Source organism: Herpailurus yagouaroundi, unplaced genomic scaffold, assembly GCF_014898765.1.
Source record: "Herpailurus yagouaroundi ecotype Mexico unplaced genomic scaffold, PumYag 187, whole genome shotgun sequence".
Lineage (NCBI taxonomy): Eukaryota > Metazoa > Chordata > Mammalia > Carnivora > Felidae > Herpailurus > Herpailurus yagouaroundi.
The window spans coordinates 26,965,320-26,992,320 of record NW_024412418.1 but is presented as its reverse complement, the minus strand read 5'-3'; the positions used below and the strand labels follow the sequence as shown (position 1 = coordinate 26,992,320).

At 34.3% G+C, this 27,001-nt stretch overlaps 1 pseudogene; it reads left to right on the top strand.

Annotated features, from left to right (window-relative positions):
- The window catches only part of LOC121043744 (40S ribosomal protein SA-like), a 47,989-nt pseudogene extending 24,382 nt beyond the window's left edge, over positions 1-23,607 (top strand).
- The last annotated feature ends 3,394 nt before the right edge of the window (positions 23,608-27,001 follow it).

Sequence of the window (27,001 nt, the reverse complement as noted above, 5' to 3'; positions counted from 1 at the left end):
ATGCTATTTGAGTTGTAGTCCTTGTGATCTCTGGGTTAAAGTACTACAATGACCAATTTTGGAATAATTCCTTGAAAAAGCTTAGTCTAGCAGTGGCCCTATTCTCAGGCTCTGCTCCTTAATGGAAATATAACACTGGTGAAATCTTTCAGATCCTTGTTCCTGGTCACTGTGATCACCATGTTCTTCCCTTATGTCTAGATGTTTAATTTCTCTGCAGAGGAAATTCAGTTCGGAGTCTATTTTTCAGGGGTTCTGCAATTTATCTTGACTTATTTGGGCTTCTAAGATAATTATGGACAATTAGAGTTGCATGATCATACGAATTCAAGAATCAGATGGATGACTTGTTGGTAGGTTTTGTGGTCTCTGCATGGTGCTTGTTATTTGGAGCAAAGAGAGGCAGTGTGACAGAAAGATTAAGTGCTCAGAGTCTGGAGGTAAACCGACCGGGATTTCAAATTCTAGTTGTGTCAGTTATTAACTTTCTGACCTTGGGGAATTTACTAAACTCACTGTGCCTTGGTATCTTTACCTTTGAAATGGTTTAGAAATCTCACTGTGTCTCAGTTTGCTCATCCACAATGCACAATGTGGCTAACGTTCACATTGTAGACTATGGATAGGTTTGTTTGGCAAAATAAATGACAAAAAACATCCAAAAAGTGCTTAAAATTGCTTGTCACATGTGAGTATATATATATTTTTTTTGTTTTATCCCTGCTGTTCTATTTTTAGTATGGAGGCAAAACCTATCTTCTTTTAATTGTTCCATGTGTGACTGTATATGCACAGACACACAAAAAGGAAGGTGTTAAGTTGTGAATGGAAGCAAAGATGTCACTTGTGCAAATCAACAGAATTTTACAGCATGTTTGGGGATCTGAAAACACATATATACATATGCACAATATCGTGTATGGCTTTGGATTAAAAAAAAAAGAGGAAAATATAACTCCACAACTTATTCTAAAACATTTTTGGATGTTTATCTTTAAAACAATGAGATATATATACATTTTTTTTCCAGGAAGCAAGATCATTGTTCCTGTAATATAATCATACTGGGAAGAAAGTGTGGGCTTAATGATTCAAACACTGAGGCAAGAATTCACTAGACAAATGTGAATGGGTAAGGAAGTCTCTGTTCAAGGGTGTTACATTGGAGGAGACAGACCAGACATGCTGACCTCATCTTCCTGAAACAAAGAGTAGAAGTATTTCTAAGAGTTGGGGTATGAGCATTGCAGGCCATGTATGTTCACAAATTGGCTTTAACCAAAGGAAAATTAAACTCTCTAGTATCTTCATGACAGGTGGTATAGTCTCACAACTTGGAGCAAGGCACCCACCCAAATTGGGCTCCTACCCTTCCATAGAGACTGGGAGATAGGGAGAAACACTATCTTCCTGGATGATTACATTTCATTGTGATAACTTCCAGGGCCTTGAGAAAAATAGACCTGGGTTGTAAATAACAAAAGGCCATAAAACAAAAATTTATATATCAAAGGCACAAAGAAAGAATTTACAATGAAAGGTTTTTCTGAAGTAAATGCTTCAAGAAAAGGGAAATTAGAAGCCTAGAGACAGGAAGAAGCCTGCCCAAAGTTTCATCATGCTGAGGGAAATATAAAGACACTCTTTTTCAACATTTAACTTGTAAATTGAATTATAAATACACCAACAACAGGATCATCTTGGGGAAATTACTTAACCTTACTTACCTCAGCACTCTCATCTCTGAAATGGAGATTTTACTACCTGATGAACTGGATTAACTGTGAAGGTTTAAGGAAACACTGTAGGTAAAACACATAATGCATTGCCTAGAAGATTGTTACTCAACATAGCAGTTGCTATTTTATTACTGTCATTGTTTTTATTACAGAGTACAATTGTATTTGCTCCATACAACATCGACCTATCACTCTGAAATGTAACACTACAGGTATTTTTAAACAAAATTAAAAAAAAAATTTCAACCTAGTGTTTTGGCATTAAAAGCAACACAGCTATTATCTTCTTGCTAGTTAATTGCTGACACAGTTGAGGTTCCGTTCTGAAAAAACTTTTGAACTGCTTCAATAACATTAAAATCTGACATTATAAACATCTTCTCGCATTTAAATATGCTTTTTCATTCTAATGAATAATTTTATGTTTTAATACATCATTGCTATTTTCCATATAATTATATTTTTTAGCACTGGGAAACATAGAATATCAAATCATAAAAATGTTAAGGAAAACTAGAAGTTTCTATATCACCATCTGCTGCTTGCAAGGTTCATAGTTCCAAAGTTAATAGTCAAATTCATTAAACAAAAAACAATTCATGACAATGTGATGTTAAATTAATGGTCCCCATCTTATGAGGTAACTAGATGAGTAAAATATGTTCTCTTTTTTAAGAATAGTTAGTACTAGCTTTTTGCTGTAAGTAACCTCTTTCAAGAAGCCAGCTGGTAAGTGGGAAAAGTAATTGAATTATAAAAGTATAAAATTTAAACATAGAATTGGATCCAATGTGTGTGGCCCCAATGTACATATGATTGCACAATAAGGAGCTTTTACAATATTTTTAAGTGAACAATTAATTGGAAGGAATCAATCAGGAAATATAATAGGAATCATCCAAACTATATAGATCTGCCTGTTTCCCAAGTCTAGAACTAGGACCAATTTTGCCCAGAGTATAGATCTATATGGACAAGCAAAAAAATCTTAGTATGTCCAATTAGAAATCTTTATTCTTTGAAAATATTTTATATGCTCATTTTTACAGACCCTTCTAGAGATATCATTTCTCAGTATGTCAAATAGGATCAAAATATTCTCATATTGAATAGGTCATTGATGCCTACTCATTTGATTCAAGGATTTGGTACTTAAGATTTGTCAAACATCAGTCCACTTGAGTGAATATTTTCTAAGTAGTTTCCAAGTACCCACTAGACTTTAAAGATGATCCCAATGAGCCAACAAATATATTCTGAGCACCTTATTTTCTTTTAGAAGAGTGTATTAATTGACTTAGGAGGAGTATGAAAGAAATTGTATACTTAGTGTGGTAGGTAGATCAACAGCCTTCAAGTATGTCCATACCCTAATCTCCTGAACATGTGAATACAGTACTGTAAATAGAAAAAGGAATTTTCCAGATGTAATTAAGGATCTTGAAATGGGAAGATAATTCTTATCTGAGTGAGCTCAGTGTAATCATAAGGGTCCTTATAATGGGGAAGTCATGTAAGTCAGAATCAGAGAAAGACATGACAATGGAAGCAGAGGACAGAGTGATAGAGAGAGTCGTGAGCCAAGGAATGAAGTTGGCCTCTAGAAGGTGGAAAAGACAAGGAAAGACATTTCCATTTAGAGCATCCAGAAGGAATAAAGTCCTGCTGGCACCTTAACTTTAACCCAGTGACACTGTGACAGTTTTATAACTGGAAGATAATAAATTTTCATTGTTTCAAGCTGATAAGTTTGTGGTAATTTGCTACAGCAACAATAGGATGATAATACACATTTTATTATCACCTATGTTTATATTTAATCATATAGATAGAAATCACAACCTAAAAGAATGTATAAAATTAATTTTAATGTAAAGGGAAAAAGAAAAGAATGTGTGTGATCAGAGGTCAGCAAGGTCTTTTGTAACATACAGCATAAATGAGACAGATTTTGAGTTGGAATTTCAAAAATTAAAATCAAAAATATATAAACAGAATACCTCTTCATTTCACTGAATTTCACTAAACCATTTACCTTCCATGGTATTTCATTTCCTACTAGACTGCTGGCATCCCAGATTGCATCTTTCAGGTACTAATCAACATTCTTATCATACATTTGTTCTCAGCACCCTCTTGGGTGCCTTCTGTCCAAAAAGCCACTGGAATTCTGAGTTATGTTGCTACCATAGCTGCTGATACACTGCAGGACAACCCTGATGCCATTGCTAAGTATGTTGGTTCCCAGGACTACCTAAACTTAAAGCAAACAAACAAACAAACAAACAAACAAGACTCAAGTAGTAAAAGTGAAGTTGTCTTCTACTGAGACCTCATCATCCCAGGGCCATATAGAAACTACAAAACTTCTGTTTCCTAACTCCTGAACATTGCCAGTTGTCAAAAACTGAGTTAAAATATCTCATTCAACTTTTGGCCTTGATCTATATCTGTCCATGGTTAGGTTGGGAGTTTTTGGAGCCAGAAAGAGGAGGACCTATCTAACTCAGATACTATGTTGTTCAGCCCATTCTAATACAGCTCAAAATTCAACCCCCAAAATCAAGAAAAACTCAATTCATTTTTGAACCAATATTTTTCATGTACATTAAATCCTTGAGTCTCCCATTTCTAATTATGTTAGATATCCTTGCAGAAAATCAATATTTTCTGAGAAGAAAAAAAATGCTGAATGCAAAAGAAAGCAATACAAAAGTATTGTGGCAGCAGGGACTCTTCAAAGGAAACAGGGACTTTTGAGACCATCAGAACTTGAGCATAGAAGATGATAGAGATTATGGGGAAAAGGAAACGGGGAGAATGGATAATGACATTCCGAAAGTTCAGGATTTGGCTGTTCTTAGGAAGAGGAGAGATAATAAAATTTCAGTGGGCGGATTTCAGCTAAGAAGCAGAGAAGTTAGCACAGCTTTGGGCTGTCTCACAGGCTGAAGAAGGACAAATTAGAGTGTGAAGCTATCAAGAGAGCAAATCTGAAGGGCCAAGATTCCCAAGAGAGTAGTGCAAATAAATAGGCTGAACACTGTATTATCTTCCATTTGAGGCATTTGCTGATGTGTTATGCTGCATCCGGGCAAGAGGCCAAGACATTCTACAAAAGGCCACTAAAAACCAGAAGAAACTTTAATATTAGAGATGGAAGAAGTGAGATGGAGTATACATCAAGAAAGAAAGTCCCTAGTAAATAAAATGGGTTCTAAGCTGGAGAGGGCAAAAGGAGACAATCACTGACCTTATAATAACTGTGGCCCAAAACAGCTTGTTTTTGGTTTTGTTTCTTAATTGGAGTAAAGTGACTTGACTTATGTAAATGACCAGAGAACAGAATATACCTGAAAGAATAAATTATCATACAGACCACCACAATTTTTATGAACATTTTCCATGCATAACAAGTTGAACCAAGAGAGAAAAACAAAAACAATACACACCCAGATGAAGTAGCTATCAGTTTTCAAAAATAAACATTAAAACATCTATCGTTACATGTTGCAAGAAAATAGATGACACAGATGAGGATCTTTCCAAAGAAGAGCAGTTATGATTTTGAATAATTGAAATTTTTAAAAACTGAATATCATAGTTGAAATAAAAGACTTAAAATGGGTGAGTTTAACATAAACTAGATGCAGCAGAGGAAAGGATCAGAAAACCATGGCCAGGCAAATACACAAAATGAGAAATGGGAAAAATTCAAACAGGTCTATGATCTTGTGGCAAAAGGTTTGACCAAGTGGAATTATAGTGCCATAGAGGAATGGAAAATTGAAGAAGCAACATTTGAAAAGATATTGAACAGTTTTCCCAAGAATATGTAATAATTTAAGCTAGGTATTTATAAAGCTACAACAAGCTCAAACAATGTAAAATAAACTAAATAAATACTCAGACCCATTATAATAACTCTGCTAAAGATAAAACCATAAAGATAAAATTTTCAATGCAGTTAAAAAAAAGACACATTACCTTCAAAGAGCAACAGAAGATTGATAAGTGACTGATGAAATGATGGAAAACAGAAGGCATTTTTCAAATGATAAAAGCACAAACTTCTAATATAAAATCTTATAATCTTCAAAACTAACCTTCAAAATAGAAATGATAGTGAACTCTTTAATTCACTTTGAAATTTACTTTAATTTCCTTTGAAAAACATCAAAATAAATAGGATACATTAATGACTGTGTTGGAGTTAAATGAACAGCAAGATAATGTGATACAGCCAATACAGTAAAACATTAATGGTTATCTAGGTAGTGGTTATACTTATTTTCACCATGAAATCTGTCAACATTCATCTGTGTTTGAAAATATTCATAATAAAATACTGAGAAAAATGAAAGCATAAGTCTCTTCTAATGGATAAAAACATCAGAATAAGAAAGCATCTGATATGAAAAGATGTTCAGTATACTAAGTCATCAAGGAAATATTATTTAAAATTCCAGTGAGCTACCATCGTAATTCCTGAAGAATGGCTAAAAATTAAAAAAAGAAAAAGGAAACTGATAACACCAAGTGTTGGCAAGAATGTTCAGCAACAGAAATACTCATATTACCAGTGGGAGTTTAAATTAATACAATCAGCGGGGCGCCTGGGTGGCTCAGTCGGTTAAGCATCCGACTTCGGCTCAGGTCATGATCTCATGGTCCGTGAGTTCAAGCCCCGCGTCGGGCTCTGTGCTGACAGCTCAGAGCCTGGAGTCTGCTTCAGATTCTGTGTCTCCCTCTCTCTGACCCTCCCCTGCTCATGCTCTGTCTCTCTCTGTCTCAAAAATAAATAAACATTAAAAAAATTAAAATAAATTAATACATCCAGCGATAATAGCTACTAAAGTCAGAGTTCTGTCTGCTTTAATACCCAGTACTTCCATTTCTATGTGTTTACATATGTACAACATATGAAATACACACAGTTGTTTTTTTTTTAATTTTTTAATGTTTATTTTATTTTTGAGAGAGAGAGACAGACAGTGTGAGCAGAGAGAGAAAGAGAGACAGAATTTGAAGCAGGCTCCAGGTTCCCAGTGTCAGCACACAGCTTAACACAGGGCTCAAACCGACCAATTGTGAGATCATGGCCTGAGCCAAAATTGGACGCTTCACCAACTGAGCCACCCAGGTGCCCCAACACTCAGTTGTTAAGAGGAGTAGAACTTATTATTAGCCCAAACCATAAATTAACCAAATTCAAGGGATGTGTATTTCACCATTGGTTGAGAGCCAACAGTCTAGAGGTGTAATCTTGTTTCAGCTTTATCAAGGTATAATTGACAAAACCATAAAATATTTAAAGTACATATCAAAAAATGGCAAGTAAAGACAAGTTTATTTCTGACCCAAGTTGCAAAGATAAAAACATAATAAGCTTCTCCTTCATGTGTCTAACAGGTCCATGAATTTAGCAGGACATCTACCCTGATACCCAAGGCCACAGTAACCAATGGGTATTGATAAGCAAGGTGGACAGCTATACACAGGTCATTTAGGAAGCTGAAAACAGAGGCACAGGAAGCAAAGGACTTTATTTTCATTTATAAGAAAGACTGGAACATGGAAAATAAAATTACCTATTTCCCTGAAATGAATTCTCAAAAGGCCAGTGTAGTTGTCACGAACGGAAAGATATGTAAAAAGAGAAGCATGAGGACAGGTGATATGTGAAAATATAGAATTATATTAAGATGTTGACAAGATGGTATTCTTGCCTGTGGAAGGATTTTTCCCAGAGAAAACCATGGCAAGAGTAGAATAATTAATTTAGTAAACATTTATAAAATTGATTCAATTCATATTCCTGTCCTTTCAGAACAGATGACATCAGGAAGGTCTGTCAATAAGTTACTACAAAAATTCTAAAACCGGGAAGACCAAGAAGAGAATGGTAGGCCTTACCCTAGAAGAATTCATGCAATCTCCATTTAATAAGTATATTTCAGTATGCACGTGCATTTGAGAAATATTTGTTGGCCTTGTCTACTGTAATAAATGAAACAGAATCTCTGTCTTCATGGAGCTTGATTTATAAATAAAGCTTATAAATAAGTAATAATAATAATAAATAAAGCTTACTTTCTGGGGCACCCAAGTGGCTCAGTCACTTAAGAGTCTTACTTTCTTTTAGGTCATGATCTTGAGGTTCGTGAATTCGAGCCCCAAACTGGGCTCTGTGCTGACAGCTTGGAGCCTGGAGCCTGCTTCAGATTCTGTGTCTCCCTCTCTCTCTGTCCCTCCCCCACTCACACACTTTCTTTTTCTCTGTCTCTCAAAAATAAAATAAACATTAAAAAATTCTATAATACTTTTTTTATGAATATAATTTATTGCCAAATTGGCTTACATACAACACCCAGTGCTCATCCCAACATGTACCCTCCTCAATGCCCATCACCCATTTTCCCCTCTCCCCACCACACATTTCATATATATATATATATATATATATATATATACACACACACACACTCACACTCACACACATATATGTATGTAATATATACATATTACACACGCATAATATACATAATATTACGTATTATGTACATATTACATATACATATGTATATGGCAAATATTGCATTGAAGGCACATAAAGAACCTCTCAAAATTATACATGTCTTAGAGATCAAGGGAGCCTTCTTACAGAAGGTAGCTTAGTAATATTTACATGCAGGGGTTTAACAAAGAGTCCTAGAATGATAGAGTGTTTTTTATATTAATACTAATGATAATAACTGTCATCCAGTACTATTTGTCATAGGCACCGTGCAAGGAACATTTCACACATTATTTCTTTATATCTTATATTATTAATGAGGAAATAAAGTATCAGTATGGCCATAGCACTTCACATTTGCTGTATAATGTAACATAATCAAAGGACTAATATCCCATCATGTTCACAGTTACTCAAGGGAAGGGGATTACAGAGGGCCATGGGTTATTGGGAGTCAGCTTAGTATTCTGCCTAGCACACCACTCAAATCCTTTTGGCAGTAAAGTCATACACTATCTTTCCTATCATTGCTATGCTGAGGTTTATAAATCTGTCAGGATGTTTCCTTTGGTGGCACAAGGATCAGAAAGCTAAGAAGCAAGGGTCCCAGTTGTCTCCTAGAGTGATATTCTGCAAATGATCCTCCATTGGGAATGTAGTATATTATACTTACCATCCCTATTCCAGAACCATGTTTCTAGGCTCTGCTGTCTCTCTGGTCTCTAGCTGAAAATTTCATCAGCAGTTAGCTCTTGGAATGCTTTTATACATTAGTAGTGAAGACAATTTGGGGGAGTTTCTTATTGATATGGCTAAAGTTACATTGCTTTCAAATAGTATTTCACTAAGCTTGTCATTGGTTGCAGTTCTTTTCATCCATAAAAACAAATGAAAAAAAGCACAAATTATAGAAGAAAAGTAACTGTAATCACTGTACATTAACATGAAAATTCCAAAGATCCCTTGAACATACATACACCTCTTCTCTGTAAAGGTCAATTTTTGTTGCAAAACAGGATGCAACTTGAAGGGTGAAAAAGAAAAAAAAATACACATACTTAACTCCAACCATGACAAAATTCTGGTATTTTAAATAATTCAACATTTCTAAAATTCTATAAGGAAATTAGTCTAAGGGAAATAATTTGTTTTCTAAATAAGGGCCAAGTGAGAGAGAGAGAGAGAGAGGTCCCTTTTCATGAATGAAATGTTATTTTCTAGTTTCATCCCAGGCACCAATCAGTAATATGAGTTGCTCTTGGGCTTCAAAGTAGAAAACAATCAGCTGCACATATTTTCAGAAAACAAACAAAACAAAACAAAACAAAACAAAACCAAACCAACAGCACTCTTCAGGTTAATTTAAAGTCCTAGTAATATGGCAAGAAACATGTCCTTGGAAAGGTTTCCAAAAACAATGCCTTATACTAGAACTTTTCATTTTATTGAGTTAGAAACCATCAGACCCTTGAGGTCTTCAAGTCCATTATTTCCATCATTTGAACGTGTTGTGGCACCTGGATGAGCATGAACTGATATTCATACTCTCCAAAGATAGATCCCTTCATATACAGGAACTATGCACATTAAATATCCCAGTGTTATTTGAGAGTTACTTCCTCATACACAATTAGTGCAGCTGTCACATATAAAATATATATGTAAATGCACATGTATGTAGCTCTAGGAACCACTTAATTTAGAGGAAAAAGCAATTTTGTAAGTATTTTTGAATGTTAAAAATCTCTGCAACATTATAAATTAGTGAATTAATCAATGTCTAAGCATATGGAATGGAAATTTACCTATGAAGTTGATGTAAAACTTTGACATTGAACTGTTTTATACTTCCCAAACTGGTCATTTTAAATGGTTTAAACTAATATAACACCTTATTATAGCATCAAGCTAATATTATTAATAGTATTTGCTATTTTTACTCCATCTTGAATAAAGGAAAATCTATTTCTCTTTGTGCATCCTGTGATTATTTATTAGGAAAAAATTAGCTTAACTTTCGTATAGAATGATTTGAAACACTGGTGTAAAATACGCGAAAGTGAATATTTATCTACCTTTCCAGTTGTATCTCCTGCCACTCTGTTTACACCTACTCTGAATTCATAGGAGACTTTCTGTCTTTCTTTAGCAAATCTGGCTAAAGCACGTCCATGGCTTATTTCACTCTTGTAGTTTTCTCTGTGTCTAGTGCCCTCCCCCATAACCTTACCATAAGAGGCACAAGAGAGGTCGCCTAGAATTTCATCTCCTATTTGAAGCCTTCCTAGAATTGTTCACTCAGATCCCACACACAATGAGACTTGGTTTAACTGTGATTGAATATATGTTATTTGTACCAATAGAGTGCAAGTTGCTTGAGGTGAGAGATCACATCCATTTGTTTGTATGTGATTTAGTCAGTGTAAGGTCTGCATGCACACAAAATGTGTTCATTGAATTGAAGATTGCTACTAAATGCAGTGCATTCCAAACACTGGAAGTACTGTAGCAAATCTCCCAAAGGCATTTCCTTATACATGGAATGTTCAGTTATCTACTGGTGTTTTCTAATTGCCTTACCACACATTTCCTACTACATTACCAGGAGTCCTGCTGAGATAGTACTGCCAGCAGCTACATATCTTGCCAATTTGTGTCAGAAAATGTTGAAGTGTTGCCTTTTCAGTGATGAACTAAACAGTAGGGGCTCTGAACAGTTACCATGGCAACAGAGACCAGGGAAAGTAAAAAGGGACTGACAAATTCCATTGGAGGGATGAGAGGGCTGGATCTCCCAACAAAGATGAACTGACAAAGTCCCCAAGGCCAAATACTTCTCTCTTCTAGTTTTGAATCCTCAGGGTCTTTGTAATCAGAAGACTATCCTGACTCTGCCCCAAAAGATGAGGCCAACCCTCAGCTCTAGCTGACTCAACCTGTGCTGACTCCATGTGTGACACATGTGGCTCCTTCCCAGACTACTCCCCTTGCTCCAGAAGATGAGATACTAAGACTTTGAATCATTTAAAATTTACTCTGAAATCAGTGACCTTTTCACCAACTGCAAGGTGCTTTCAAATCCTCTTGAATTAATAAACAATTCAGGTAGCCAAGGTGACAAGATTTGAACCTATACTTCGTAGGAATTTCAATTCTAATACTTCCAAGATCAATAACAGTTCAGATCTCCTCATGTAGAACTGAACTGGAGTTCTCTGTCAGAATGCTTACAATATGGTGAAAAGAGGCACAACAATATTGGATCCCTGAGAAAATGCTTAAGGAAACTTAAACATAGGAGTAAATATATTATTTTTTATTACATTATTTTATTTCCCTGAAAGCTTATTCTTCTCTTTACAAGATAACAACAACAAAGACATTTTATATATGCTTGTCATGACTTCTGTTTTAGGTTTTTGAACTGGAATTAATTCCAAAGATTCAGTTATTTTGTGATAACATTGATCTGTACATTTATGATAGGTAAATTTTTGTGTACCCAGGGTATAAAATTTTTAGAGGCACCTGGGTAGCTCAGTCAGTTGAGTGTCCGACTTCGGTTCAGGTCATGATCTCACAGTTTGTGGTATCGAGCCCTGTGTTGAGTTCTGTGCTGACACTGGAACCTGGAGACTCATTCAGATTCTGTGTCTCCCTCTCTCTTTGCCCTTCCCCCGCTTGCACTCTGTCTCTACCTCAAACAAAAATAAATAAACATTTTAAAAAATAAGTAAAATAAAAAGAAATTAAAAAATAAAAAATTTTAAAGGTAATATGTCATTTTAGGTATCAGTACATTTTTATATAGGTATAGACATGTAAATAGGTCATTTATGCTGATAAGGAATGCATATTATCTATAATAAATAGAAAGTAAGTTGGGTAATAAATATAAAATAATACATCCTTGAAAATAATATGCCATAATATCATATTACATATTCACCTGTATATACTCTTATCTACAAGGAAACACAGGAGCATTTAACAGTCACTTCTTGGAGTGGAATTGAGAGAATTCAGGTAGAAGAGGTCTTTATCTATTAAATTAATTAGATTAAGGGTGGATCTGAAATTATTACAAAATAAGCCCATGTTATTTTCTATGAAACATACATTTTTAAAGCAAAATTCTAAAACAAATTACATTGCACATCTTCTCTGTTCTATGTTTATGTAATTATTTTCTGTTCTTATTTTCATTATTTCTTTCATTCTTATATGTTGAGTTTGCTGTTGCCTTTTCTCGCTTTTTAGATGGCTACTTAGATCATTGATTTTTAGTCTTCTTTTGTAAAGGAGGCATTTATAGCCATATGAATTTTAGTAAAGGATGGTGAAGGCTGCATTATATAATTGTTTGTTTGCTTTGTTTTGTACATTTTACTTAAGCTTATATACCAAAAAGTTCAGAAATCATCATGTTAGGGTCAAATATCTTTATCATAGTGAACACATCCATGTAGACAGCACCAATAGGAGGAAACATTATAAATAGGACACCAGAAGTCTCTGTGCTTCTTTTAGTAACATTTGCTCACCCCAAGGGCAATGCTATCATAATTTTTAAGTACTTGTATTAGTTTTGCCTAATGAAATTTTGCCTAATGTAATACAGCATGACCTGCTCATGGCTGCCTACTTTTGCTTAATATTATAGTTGTAAGTCCTCCATTTTGTTCTATGTATTTGAAGTTCATTCATTCTTGTTGATGTGTAGTATATCATTGCATGAATATGCCACAGTTTTTCATTCATTCATTTCTAGATAAGCATTTGAGTATTTCCAGTTTGGACTATTACAAACAATTCTTCTGAGAGCATCTGTGTGTGTGTGTGCACATTTAAGACCATATGTAGACATACATTTAGTGAATATATGTAGAAGTGGATCATACATTCAGAGTTCATAGATACTAAGAAACAACTTTTCCAAATATCTGTACCAATTTATAGTTCTACAATTAATTTAGGAGAGTTCCAGTTATTCTATATCCTTATCGAAATTTGGTAGCATTTTTAAATTTTTCGATGTTACCATTTTAGTAAGTGTATAGTGATATTCAACTGTAACTTTAAATTGCATATTCCAAAGGCTAATGTGCTTGAGCAGCATTTTCTATTTTTATTACACTTTCATATACCCTATTTTGTGAAATGCCAATTCATGTTTCTTGTACCTTTTCCTTTTAGTTTTTGCTATTTTCTTTTTTTTTGTAGAAATTTTTAATGGATTTGAATATAAATCCCTTGTTCAGTATGTGCATTGGAAATATTTTATTCTATTATGCAACTTGATTATAACTCACTTAATGATGCCATTTGATGTTCTGAAGTTTTTTATCTTAAAACTGTACAAGTTATTTTTTTTTCATTCATGGTTAGTTCTATTAGAAGCTTCTTTCAAAAAAAAATATCCACTCCAAGGATATTCTATTAGGCAATTTTCTAAACTTTGCTGTATTACGTTTTGATAAACAATTCTGGGAGTAGTTTTGTGAATTGTCTAAAATAGTAGTGCACATATATTTTTTTCCTCTGTGAATGTCCAATCCTTCCATTTATGCAAAAATCGTCCTTTCGTCACTGCACTATCACCTAGACATCAAACAGGTGAGCATATGTGAATGGAAACATTTTCAGTGATTCTAAATGCTTCCACCAGATACCTATTCTACACCATCTTTATTATTGCATATTTATAATGCGTCTTATATCTGGAGTGTAGAGCTAACAAATTTTGTTTAACTCAGAATGTTGCCTGAACATTGCCCTTTGCATTTACATATAAATTCCTGAAGTCAATTTGTTAATTGCCACAAAAACTAACAAACAAATCTGTTGGGATTTTAATTGAGATTGCTTGCAATCTCTAGATCAACTTAAGGGGTATTGCTATCATTTTAAAAATTAAGTCTTTCAACTCACAGTGGTATATTGCTTCATCTATTAAATCTTCCTTTAATTTTTCTCATTTTTTGGACTTTTCAGTATTAATGCCTTGTTCATTTTTTGTTAAATTAGTTTTCGGTTAATTGCTGAAGTTACTGTTACCATATAACTTTTACATTTTTTTCGGCCTATTCTTTTTCCTCACGTAAAAATAAAATTAGTTAAAAAGAGAACTTGAGGGGCACCTGGGTGGCTCAGTTGTTGACTTTGGCTCAGGTCATGATCTCGCTGCCCATGAGTTCGAGCCCCGCATGGGGCTCTGTGCTGACAGCTCAGAGCCTGGAGCCTGCTTTGGATTCTGTGTCTCTGCCTCTCTCTGCCCTCTCCCCTGTTCACCCTCTGTGTCTCTCTGTCTCTCAATAATAAATAAACGTTAAAAAAATTAAGAAAAAAAAAGAGAACTTGTAACAAATGATCTTGATAAGTAAACTTATTCATTTAAATATTTCTTTTCAGAATAATCTCCAACATTTATAACTTTATTATATGGGAATTTCTTTTATTATTCTTATTCCAGTTCTTATTCTTTGTATTTTTTTTCTCCCTGTTTTAACACTGACTTAACAGAGCGGGAGCTAGAGGGCATTTGTGTTTTGCTTCCAGTTTTAGAGAGTATATTGAATACTTCCATTTATTTCACTGAGTTTTTATTTAGTTTTGTGTGTGAATTTGTGTGTGTGTGTAAAAGAAAGATGTTTGCCTTAATTCCAATTTTGCTGAATTTTATCATAAGAATTTTTTTCGCATGCTTGGTCCATATTTATTGCAATAATCATACAATTTTTTTTCAATTGTGGTGAATTATATTTTTTGATTTTTTAATTATAAATTGTCCTTGCTTACCTAAAATAAATCTTGTTTGTTAATAATGTTCATTTCTATCATTATATTAGATTTGCTATTGTTTTATTAAGGAATTTTTCATCTACGTTCAAGAGAAAATTTTATTTTGTCTCGGATTTTCTTTACTTGCTGTATCTTTTCAAAGCTTTAGAAGCAAGTTTTTATTGGTCTTATAAAAAAGAGTTGGGAATTTCTGCCTCTTTTGCATGTTCTAGAATGGTTTATTAAAGAGTTGCATTCCTCTGTTAAAATATTTGGAAAAAATAACTGGTAAAACCATCTGATCTGTCTTTATGGAAAAGTTTTTCAATGATGATTTAATTTACTCAATTAACACCAGATACTTCAGATTTTTTTTCTGCTGTCATCTTTGTAAAGCATTTATCAAGAAATCAATTTGCTTTCTCCAAATTGTCAAATAATGCATGATGAAATAAAATGTTCATAATACCTATTTAACTTTACTTCTATACATATTTTCTTCCACTTATGATGGAGTTACATCCCAATATAGCTGATGTAAGTTGAAAATATAATTAAGTCAGAAATGCATTTAACACATCTAACCTACTGAATATCTTAAGTTTAGCCTAGCCTAACTTTAACATTCTCAGAACACTTACATTATCTTACACCTGGGCAAAACCATCTAACACAAAATCTATTTTGTAATAAAGTGTTGAATATATCAAGAGAATGGTTGTATGAGTATGGAACAATTATATCAGTTGTTATCCTGGTGATGGTGGGGCTGACTGGGAGCTGTGGTCACTGCCTCTGCCCAGAATCAAGACAGAGGATCTTATCATATCTTCAGCTTGGGAAAAGATCAAAATTCAAAATTCAAAATATGATTTATACCAAATGAGTATCACTTTTAAACTATCATCAAGTTGAAATATAAGTTGATCCACTGTAAGTCAAGGACCATTTACATATTTTTTAATGATTCTATAATTTTAATTTTTGCTACTGATATATTTTCTTTTATTACTGTTAATTGCTCTTTCAAGTACTTGATTTTTATATTTTTTTCAAAGAACCCATTAATTTTTGCTGATTTTCTGTTATTTCTTTAACATCTTATTGATTTTTGTTGTTGTTCCTTCTAATTTATTTCATTTTTACTTGCTGATTTTCCTAGCCTTGGATATAAAGTTTTAAGTAATTTCTTTTCTTTTTTTAAGTTTTTATTTATATTCCAGTTAGTCAACATACAGTGTAATATTAGTTTCAGGTGTAGAATTTAGTGCTTTGTCACTTACATACACTCTTTTTTCCCTTTATACTGTATCCCTAAGTCTATGCATTAAGTCTATACATTACCTGAGTCACACATCTTTATCTGTACTTAATTACATTCATTTAAAATACTTGCTAATATCTTCTTTGACACACGTTATTTATAAATATGTAGCTTAATTCCCGTTTAGTTGATATTTTTCTATTTATTATTTTTATTGATTTTTATTTAGCTTAGATCCATTGTGGTTAGAGATTTACCAAGAATATTCCCAAGTGTTAAAATTTATTGAACTTTTCTTTATGGTATGTGTCTGGCCAATTTGGTGAATATTCAATATAAACTTCATACTATGGTTATTTGTCATTTACTGTTTACACTATTTTTATATGATAATTAGGTTAAATCTGTTACTTAGATTTTTTAAGCTTTTTAACCTTATAGAAATTTTGTTTGTTTTTTCTCCTAGCTTATTAGATGTTTGCTAAAAATATGTCAACATTATTATGAGCCTATTTTCCTTTTTCTGCACTTAATTTTTTCTTTATATGTGTTATTTAGAGTATAGACTTAGAATTATGACATCTTTTTCTTAAATTAAATTCCTTAATAATTATGAAATCCCTCTTATCTCTAAGGACGTTTTCTGCATTAAAATCTACTTTATGTGATATTAATGAGTTGTACCAAATTGCTTTTGATTTCCTATACAGCATTTTTTTTTAAAAGTTCTCATCCTCGGATTTAAAGTGTAACTCGTTTAGGCAGTATATAAGAGGAATTTGTATTTTTATTCAGTCCCCAAATTGAGTCATTTACTTGGAGTATAATATATATTTACATTTATTATCATCATTGATATGGTTCTGTTTTCTTTTACCTTCCTGTTATTCATTCCCGTATGTGTGATTCAGTTTTATGTTCCATTTTTCCCCTTCTCTTTTGAATTAATCATGCATTTATATCTTTGTAAACTCTATTAAATTATCATTTACACATTGTTTAATTCTTCTTTAAATTATTACTCAGAGGGTTGTAACATCAACCATTATCTTATTACAGTCCAATAAAAAGAATATTTACATTTTTCCCAATTCTACTAGAGCCCTAAATCTATTAAATTATATCCGCAATATGTATCTTTTATTTCCATGATTTCAGTTCTACATAGGGTTAACCTCATTAGACCAGTATAAATATTGTTCATTTTTATTTAAGTTATTCATTTTTTGTAATGTTTATTTATTTTTGAGAGGGAGAGAGAGAGCGAGCGCAAGCAGGGGAGGGGCAGAGATAGAGGGAGACACAGAATCTGAGCTCAGCACAGAGCCCAAGGTGGGTCTTGAATCTACGAACAATGAGATTATGACCTGAGCCAAAGTGAAATGCTTAACCAACTGAGCCACCCAGGTGTCCTTAAGTTATTTATTTTTAATCAACACTTATTTATATTTGCCCACTTATTTGCTCTTTTTAGTCTGCTTCATTTTCTCCTACACATCCATGTTTCCATTGCTATCTCATGACTATAATCTGCAATATTCCTTTCTTTACATGTCAGCCTGCTTGCCTCCAATTTCTGTCTTCTATTTCTTGTCTTTATTTTTAAGGATTTTCTTTCTGAGTATATATTACTAGGTTGGTTGCTATTTGTTCTTAGTACACTAATGCCATACTATTGCCAGTAGTTTCCATTGTTTCCATTAAGAGGTCAACAAATATTTCTTTCTTTGATAGTAATGTATTTTTTTTCTTCCCTGTATATTTTCAAGATTTTCACTTTGTGTCATTTTTTAGCAGTTTTACTATTATGTATAGAGGAGAGTTGGTTATGTGTGTGTGTCTGTGCCTGTCTGTGTGTAAAGTTATGTGTGTGTGTCTGTGCCTGTCTGCTCTGGTTTGCTGCCCCTTTTGAGTCTGCGTATTCATGTCTTCCACTCATTTTTGAAAACCGCTCATTGTATTTTCATGTACTGCTTTTCTTCCATTTTCTCTCTCTTTTCTCCATGGAACTTGAATTGCCTGTATGCTAACACATTTGACTGTGTTGCATATGTCTCTCATACTTTTAAAATTTTTTAATTTTCTTTTTATGTTCCAAGTTGAGTGTTTATATCTGTATTTCTATATCCAGTTCATTGGTAGGTTTGTCTTTATTGCTTTATTTTCCTTTTACAGTTAGTCATATTTTATTATCTCAATCATATGATTTATCTAAATCATAAAAATTATCTATTAATGTTTAGAAAGATTCAGTCAGCAGCCAGTTTATCCCTATTTTACCTGATGATTCTTTCAAGGCTAAGGTTTCTTGTCTCTCAGTCCTATATTCTTGGGTTCCCAAATCTCAGCTATTCTTGGGTTCCCAAGTTAGCTCTTCAGCTTCCCAGCCCATGCAATTTTAAATTTTATAAATATCTCTAGGAGAGACTATATTTATCTTAAAGCAGGACCTCACCCCATGAATATCTTTTTCCCCCTAAACATTGAAGATAGTGAACTCTCTTATATATATGTTTTTGGCTTAGTTTTCCAGCCCTGTATCCAATCCCAGAGCTAAGAATTAGCTTCAAATTTGAGACCACTGAAAGGTTCATGTGTTACTCTAGCCCTGAGTTTCTGCAGTATGCATTACTGGATTATCTTACTGTCTTTGGAAAGTATCTTGTCTGGAACAAGCTTGATTTTAACCGACAGGCAGAAGCAGACAATGTCACAAGTAGAGCAAAAGTAGCTGGTCATCCTCAACTCATCACAATTCTTTTTTTTAACGTTTACTTATTTATTTTGCATGAGCAGAGAAGGGGGAAAGATTGGGAGAAAGAGGGAATCCCAAGCAGGGTCGATTTTGTCAGCACAGAGCTGGACAGAGGGCTCCATCTCACAAATTGTGAGATCATGACCTGAGCCAAAAGCAAGAGTGGGTCACTTAACCAACTGAGCCACCCAGGCACCCCCCAACACAGTTTTTTTTTCTGTGAATTTTAGCTCATGCAGGCCTTATTGCCTCCAAAGTTCCCCAATGCCTTTAAAAGTATGGTTTTGTAATTTATTTGGCTAGGTGTGACAGGAGCATTACTCTGCTGCAAACTGCTGCATCTCACCTGGAAATGTTTCTGTGGAGTTGTTTGAGCAAATTGTAGATAAAAAACTATATAGTTTATTTGGTATCTGTGTACATAACTTCTAGATAGGGTTTAATTTTCTTCTGGCAGGCAGCTTGGTTAGGAGTAGATTACCTTAATCTTCTCAAAAATTAGGTGCTTCAAATTTATTTTCAGTGACAACTGGTTTATCTCCAGTCTAGTTTATCTCCTTAGATAGAGTCTTTTGGATTCTAGTAGAAAATTCTGGGTGTTTACAGAGCCTTTAATATGACAAAGCTCAACTCTAATTTTTATTCTACCAATCTCCTGATATGATGAGGGTACAGTTTGGACTCTCATGTTCAGCCTCAGATTTCTGCTTAACTTCTCAGCTCAATACCCATCCCAGGTAACAATCCCCCTACTCCTCCCCCTGGCAAATTGGAAAACTACTTCAAAAGGAAAAGTGTTTCCAAATGTCTGGTTCATTTTGCTTAGGTTATTTTCTCTCTCAGAATTATAATTTAATAAGTCTTTGCTGTGGTATGCTCTCAAATATAATTTTTGTCTTTTTTTTACCCCAGCTTGGCTAGTTGTTCTCAGTGAATAGATTGGTCCACAACAAATTATGGTGCTGCTTTCAAATTAATTATCATGTATTTTAATTCTATTTCTACTTTTAACCACACAAGATGTTATAAGTATAGTCACTATGTATTTTTGGCCTACTCTACATATTTAGTTTTTTCTTTTTCCCCATTCCTTCTTTTAATTTCTTTTGTTTCCTTAATAAACTTCTAAAATTCCCTTTAGTATAGCTATGCTGTTAACCTATTCTCTGCAAATAAAAGAGAACACATTTATAATTCTCTTCAATTATTCAGAATAACCTATGGGAAAAAATAGGTGCTGCTCGACTTAACATAACATGAAATTATATTTTTAATCAATAAAGCAACGTACTAAACTTTTATTCACAGATAATGTCAGATATTTATAATTATTAATTTATAGAATTGTTACATTTTAGGGTAATGAAATAAATTTATAATTCATTTGATTAATGGGACTTCTAGGGGCCTGTGAAAATGACTATACGATTTCTTTGACCCAAATAGGAAAAAAAATTAAAAGACATAAAACCAAAAAGAAATTGATTTACTTGAAAAGAAAAACACTGCATTCTGAGCATGGTGGATTTTACTATTTTACTATATATATATATATATATATATATATATATATATATATATTATGAAATTTATTTTGAAACCTAGCTCCATTATTCATGAGAAAGAAATCACTTCAAAATTTGCCCCACAAGGAGGAGTTCTGACCCTTCTCATTAACCTTCTTTTTCCTCACCCCTAATCTCAGCCTTCACACATTTCAACAGATCTCTGATGTTACTGATGCATGTTAGTCCTCAAATTGAAATGTCATAATCCACTTAAAATTCTCCTCGATTCACATCAAACTCAGTCATCATCCCTGTGCAACAGAACTCTTAAAGAGTTAGAAATAGAATTTTGTAGTGCTCTATGCATTTTTAAAACAATCCAGTAAGTACAAGAAATCTATAATACTTATATAGGACATAAAAATAAATTAAAATCAGTTGTCAAAAGTCCTCTTTAACCTAGTAATTTTCTGGAAACTTTCGTGGTTGCTATAGATATAATTAATTGGCACTCTGTGCCTTCACAAAACAAGAGGGGATTTTTCGAGTCATGTGCATAACTAATTTCCTTCTAAATGAAGCATAATTTCCTTACATTAATGGTAGCGAAATAAGCCTGAATTTCCAGGTTATTTGTGACTGACTCTATAAGAGAATCTTATTTTCTTATTTCTTATTTCTAAACCACAGAACACAGAAGAAAAAGGTATTCCAAATGACTTTGGATCAAGCTGAGTCTTATGGACAAATAATTATCACTACTTAGTGGGCCGTTGACTCTGCAGGGCTGCCATGCATTTCATTTCAATGACCGTGCAATTTTGGCATCAAAGTGTATTTATCAATTAGTAAAGGATGAACAGTTTTTGATAATCTTTGATTTGTCAATGACAAGAGAGAGGTGACTTAAAAAATGTAACACATATAACAAAAGTCACTTTAAAGAGAAATAAGTATATATCTGATAAAAACAATTTAGCGCTGGCGGTGTCAGTATGCTTCTTTACTCCTCAAAAATGTTACATAAGACATGAATAGACACTTTTCCAAAGAAGACATCCAGATGGCTAACAGACACATGGAAAGATGCTCAACATTACTCATCATAAGAGAGATGCAAATCAAAACCACAATAGATAACATCTCACACCTGTCAGAATGGCAAAATTTAACAACTCAAGAAACAACAGATGTTGATGGGGATGAGGAGAAATAGAGTCCCACTATTGGTGAGACTGCAAACTGGTGCAGCCACTCTGGAGAACAGTATGGAGGTTCCTCAAAAAATTAAAAATAGAACTACCTTACTACCCAGCAATTGCACAACTAGGTATTTATCCAAAAGATACAAAAATGCTGATTCAAAGGGGCACATGATCCCCAATGTTTATAGCTGCACTATCAACATTGCCAAATGATGGATAGAGCCCAAATGTCCATCAACTGATAAATGCATAAAGGTGTGTGTGTGTGTGTGTGTGTGTGTGTGTGTGTGTACACTCTGGAACCAATACTACACTGTATGTTAGCTAAATGGAATTTAAATAAATACATTAAAAAATATTACATAGCTATGGTAGAATGGGGATGAATTGCAAGGCCATAATTTGTACTGGAACCCCACTGTAGGGTGGAGCAGGCCCTAGAGGACCACACCCATTTGGAGTACTGAAAGGAACTTTTGACAGCATGGGAGATAAAAGACTAGACATAAGGCAGACCCAAACCAGCTTAATCCTGAAAAAAGAACACAGAGTGAAATCATAGATAATTGTCAGCAGTCAGTACATAAGAAGACAGTAATCTGGAAATATGAGACAGAAATAAAATCTCAGGGGAAAATATAAGGGACGTGGTATTGGCAGGACTGGAAAACATTACTAGTTCTAGAAAACCAAGTACTAGACCATGTTTGATAAGATGTATCTCAGACACAAGGTGATAAAAAGGAAACCTCAGTCTGAGACCTGGAATAAGAAGGTCAAGACTGGAGTAGCCACAAGCCTGATTTAAAGTTGAGAGTAAAGATTTTCTGAGCTACCCGGGGAGAGGCCATAGGGCATTCTTCTGTATTCTCATCATAAACTGAAGGGAAACTTCCACAGTGTCCAAAGCCCTTGATATCTTGCAAATGAAGGAGGAAGATGTGCTCAAATTCCTTACAGCAGGAACTCACTCGCGTTGCACCAACCTGACTTTCAAATGGAACAGTATATCTACAAAAGGATAAGTGCTGGCATTACATCATAAATCTGAAGAGAACCTGGGAGAATTTTCTGGCAGCTCATGCTATTGTTGCCATATAAAACCCAGATGATATCAGCATCATATCATCCAGGAGTACTGACCAGCAAGCTGTGATGAAGTTTGCTGTTGCTATTGGAGCCACTCCTATTGTTGGCTGTTTGATTCCTGGAACCTTCACTAATCAGATTCAGGCAGCCTTCCAGGAGCCAAGACTTCTGGTGGTTACTGATCCCGAGGCTGACTACCAGCCTCTCACAGAGGCATCTTATGTTAACCTGCCTACCATCATTCTGTGTAACACAGACTCTCCTCTGCATTATGTGGACATTGCTAAACCTTGCAACAACAAGGGAGCTCACACAGTGTATCTGATGTGCTGATTGCTGGCCCAGAATTTCTGAGCAGCATGACACCATTTCCCGTGAACACCCATGGGAGGTCATGACTGATCTGTACTTCTATAGAGATCCTGAAGAGACCAAAAAGGAAGGGCAGGTGAAAAGGCTGTGACCAGGGAGGAACTTCAGAGTGAATGGACTGCTCCAGCTCCTGAGTTCACTGCTACTCAACCTTAAGTCTCAGACTGGTCTGAACGCATGCGGGTGCCCTCTGTGCCTATTCAGGAGTTCCCTACTAAAGACTGAAGTGCTCAGCCTGTCACTGAAGACTGGTCCACGGTTCCCACTGCTCAGGTCACTGAATGGGTAGAAACAACCTTAAGCTCCTCTTCCACAAAGGCAAACAAAATGGAAATAAGTTTGATGGGAAACAAATGGTTTCTTACCAAAAAAAATTGACCATAAAAATAAAACAAAAACATAAGATCACATGATGAAAGAAATCCTAATTTTCCAAGAATATAACTTTAATCACCTTATATTCTTTTCATAAATGAAGAAATATCAATGAGCAGAACTAGTTTTAACAATTTAGAATAAGGTATAGTTATGTTTTTAATTATTTTGGTTTTTGCTTTTATTTTTAGGCATATAAATTTAGATGGGTCACTGATATAGAGAGATTATAAGGAGGACACAGTATTCTCTAAGGACTTGAACAGACTGTGAAAATCCATTCAAGAGTATATTGCAACAGAACAAAGAAAAGTGTAGACTTTTATCTCATATTCCAAAGAATACAAATGAATAAAATATCATCAGGAAGAGAATGATTGGCAGGAAGAATTTTTTGCTAGGGAGGCATGAGTCTGAACTCTATTTATAAAAATCTAAATGTAGAGCTGTTTTCAAAAGCAGTCATAGTGCCTGAGGCACAAAAGAGTTAAATATTTCAGTAACTGGAAGAGCTTTTATCCATAATCACACATACCTACTCACTTACCTGTCTGGTATATTGATTGTTTTTAAATGGACATGGACAGGCAATTTTCCAAGGAACAAATGGAAGTGACCAATGCACGCGAGCACACACACACACACACACACACACACACACTTTAACCTGTTCAGTAATTACATTATATTGAGATATTATTTTTTCATCTATGGAGATAACAAACAAAATGAATGGCAATATAAAATTGTAAGATGTGCACACCGAGGCATATTCTTGTCAGTAGATATATAAATTGCTACAATCCCAAAGAAATCAAGTTGACAGTTAAAGAACTGTCAGATGTTACTGTTTTTTATTCAGCAATTCCTCAAAAAAAAAAAAAAGATATACTGGCAAATATAAATTCATATGGATACTTACTGCAGCATATTTTAAACTGAAAAATACATACATATATACATATGTACCCCCAACTAGTATTGGAGAAATATTTAAGTTAATCATGATATACTCATCTAAAGTAACGGTATCTGTTTTATGTAGGCCTAGCATTCTTTAGCATCTTAGGAATTTACGGATGTCGACAAAATGGCACCTATTGTCAAAGGATGCAAAATAAAGTTAATTACTGGCAAAATAAATAGCAAAAGAATACCTAACATTGAATGAATCAGGTCTGAACTGGACTGAAACAAAAGAGAAAGAGATGTTTCAGCTATACTGTGTATATATCCTAGGATAGATAGATGATAGATAGATAGATAGATAGATAGATCGATAGATCTAGCAAAGAAGAAAAAAAGGCCAAGTTTTTGCCTCATTAAATTTATACTCTAGTGGGGGAGAGAAACAAGTAAACAAATAAATATATAATGCAATTTCAATTGTGCCAAGCATGAAAGATAATAAAGCATAGTAATAATTACAGCAGATTTTCTAGTTTTATATTTAAAAAATCAGACCTGGAATGTGTCAGTGACATTTGAGGAGGGATCTGAGTTAAGCTGGATAACCATGTAAAGGAAGGAGACCCAGGGAGTATCAAGTATCAAATTCTGAGGAAGAGATTTTCTTCTGGGAAGAACAGGAAACAGGAATGGCAGGACCAGTGATGGAGGTAAGATGCCTAAAAAAGTAGATCTAGGAGGTAGCATGGACCAGGATGGTATGAAAGGATTCAGTGAATAATTTCCCTAGCCAATTAAAAGGAAAAATAAAAGCAGCAGTGGACACAGGAGTCCTACAGATGGGGGATATTTGCACTAGTAAATGGTAGATTAGTAGAAATACTAAGCCTTGTAGCAAAAAGGGCTTGATAACTTCACCTTAGTGCTAAATTCATACTAACTAGCCCATAGTTGGTGCAGGCCTCTGTTACCGCATGGCAAAGAGCCAAATAAAATGCATTTTACCTGCAGTCAGGTAGAACTAAGCAGGAGGAAGAGAAAAGAAGATTTTCGAACTGCAAATTCACCAATCAGGGGGTAGGTAAGTCACTGCTTCCTGAATGGGAAAAAATAAGGGGAAAAATTAAGTCCCTTCTCTGGGCATGGAGAGAGAAGCAAGCAATATTACTTCATCAAATCCAGAGAGTCATGATGGTTGGTGGCTAAATGTTCTAACTGCAAAGTTTTTTAGTCCATAACAATAAAATTAAAAAACAAAAACAAAAACAAAAAATACCCTGGCTTACTCAGAGCTCTTGCATTTTCCTGACAGGTAGTGTCCACTTCTGATGGTAAAGATTAGCATTTATGAAAGTTTTCCTCAGCCCTATCTGCCATGAACTACAGAGTTTGGAAGAGGAACTGCTCTTTAATTTTCATTCTTGTTGCAATGTGTATTTAAGATGAAAACCTAATATGATGTAGTTAGAAATAAAATAGTTTTCCAGGCACCTGGGTAGCTTCACCAGTTGGTTAAGCATCCAACTCAATTTCAGCTCAAGTCATGATCTCAGGGTTCATGATATTGAGCCCCACATGGGGCTCCATGCTGATATCGTGGAGACTGCTTGGGATTCTCTCTCTCTCTTTCCCTCTCTCTCTGCCCCTCACCCTGCTTGCATGCAAGCTCTCTCAAAATAAATAAATAAAACTTAAAAAAAAAGAAAGAAAATAGGTTTCAAGGAAGTTTGGGTTTAAAATTCAAGTTTGCTGGTCACTAGATTCAGGTTTACACAAATTATATAATTTGATATAATTTGATATCATAGATCCTGTGTTTTTTCATTTGAAAAGTCAGAATGTTAGTACCTATCTCATAGAGCTGCTATTGAAATGGAAAGCCAAGTATTGTAAAGGAGCTTGGAAGATTTCTTTAACCTCTTTCTGCACCTATATTTAAAAACAAAACAAATAATTTCCAGATATTTTATATAAAAATCTATTGAGTGTACACACAAAGATAGGGGAAACACAAATTTAATTTTGTCTTTGAGTTTCCAAATGTCATGTTTTCCATCCTGAGGAAATGTCTTTAAAGGTGGAGCCAGAAGCCTTACAACACTCCAGTGAGAGATGCTCCAATTTCCATGATTTATCATGAGTAGGGAAAACAAGTCCATGATTAAATTAATCCTAGTGGAAAGAAAAAACTCAGAGCAGAAATAATTTCCCAAAATAATTGACTATCAAGGAAAGAGTGAGACCATCAAGGGGGTGATGTGGAATGAGAGTGAATACTAGACCAGCTTTCCATCTAGTATTGCAGGTACAATCTGAACTTGACAAAGTGATTAACACCAGGCACTATCAGCTCAGGGAAATATGCAAAAGGAAACATCTAGCACTAATGAAATGGAGGGTAATTTTATGTTTTTTTTTCCAGGACAATTTTTTAAATGAGCCACTTACCATTAATGAGCCACTTACTCAGCAAGAAAAGTTTGAGTTT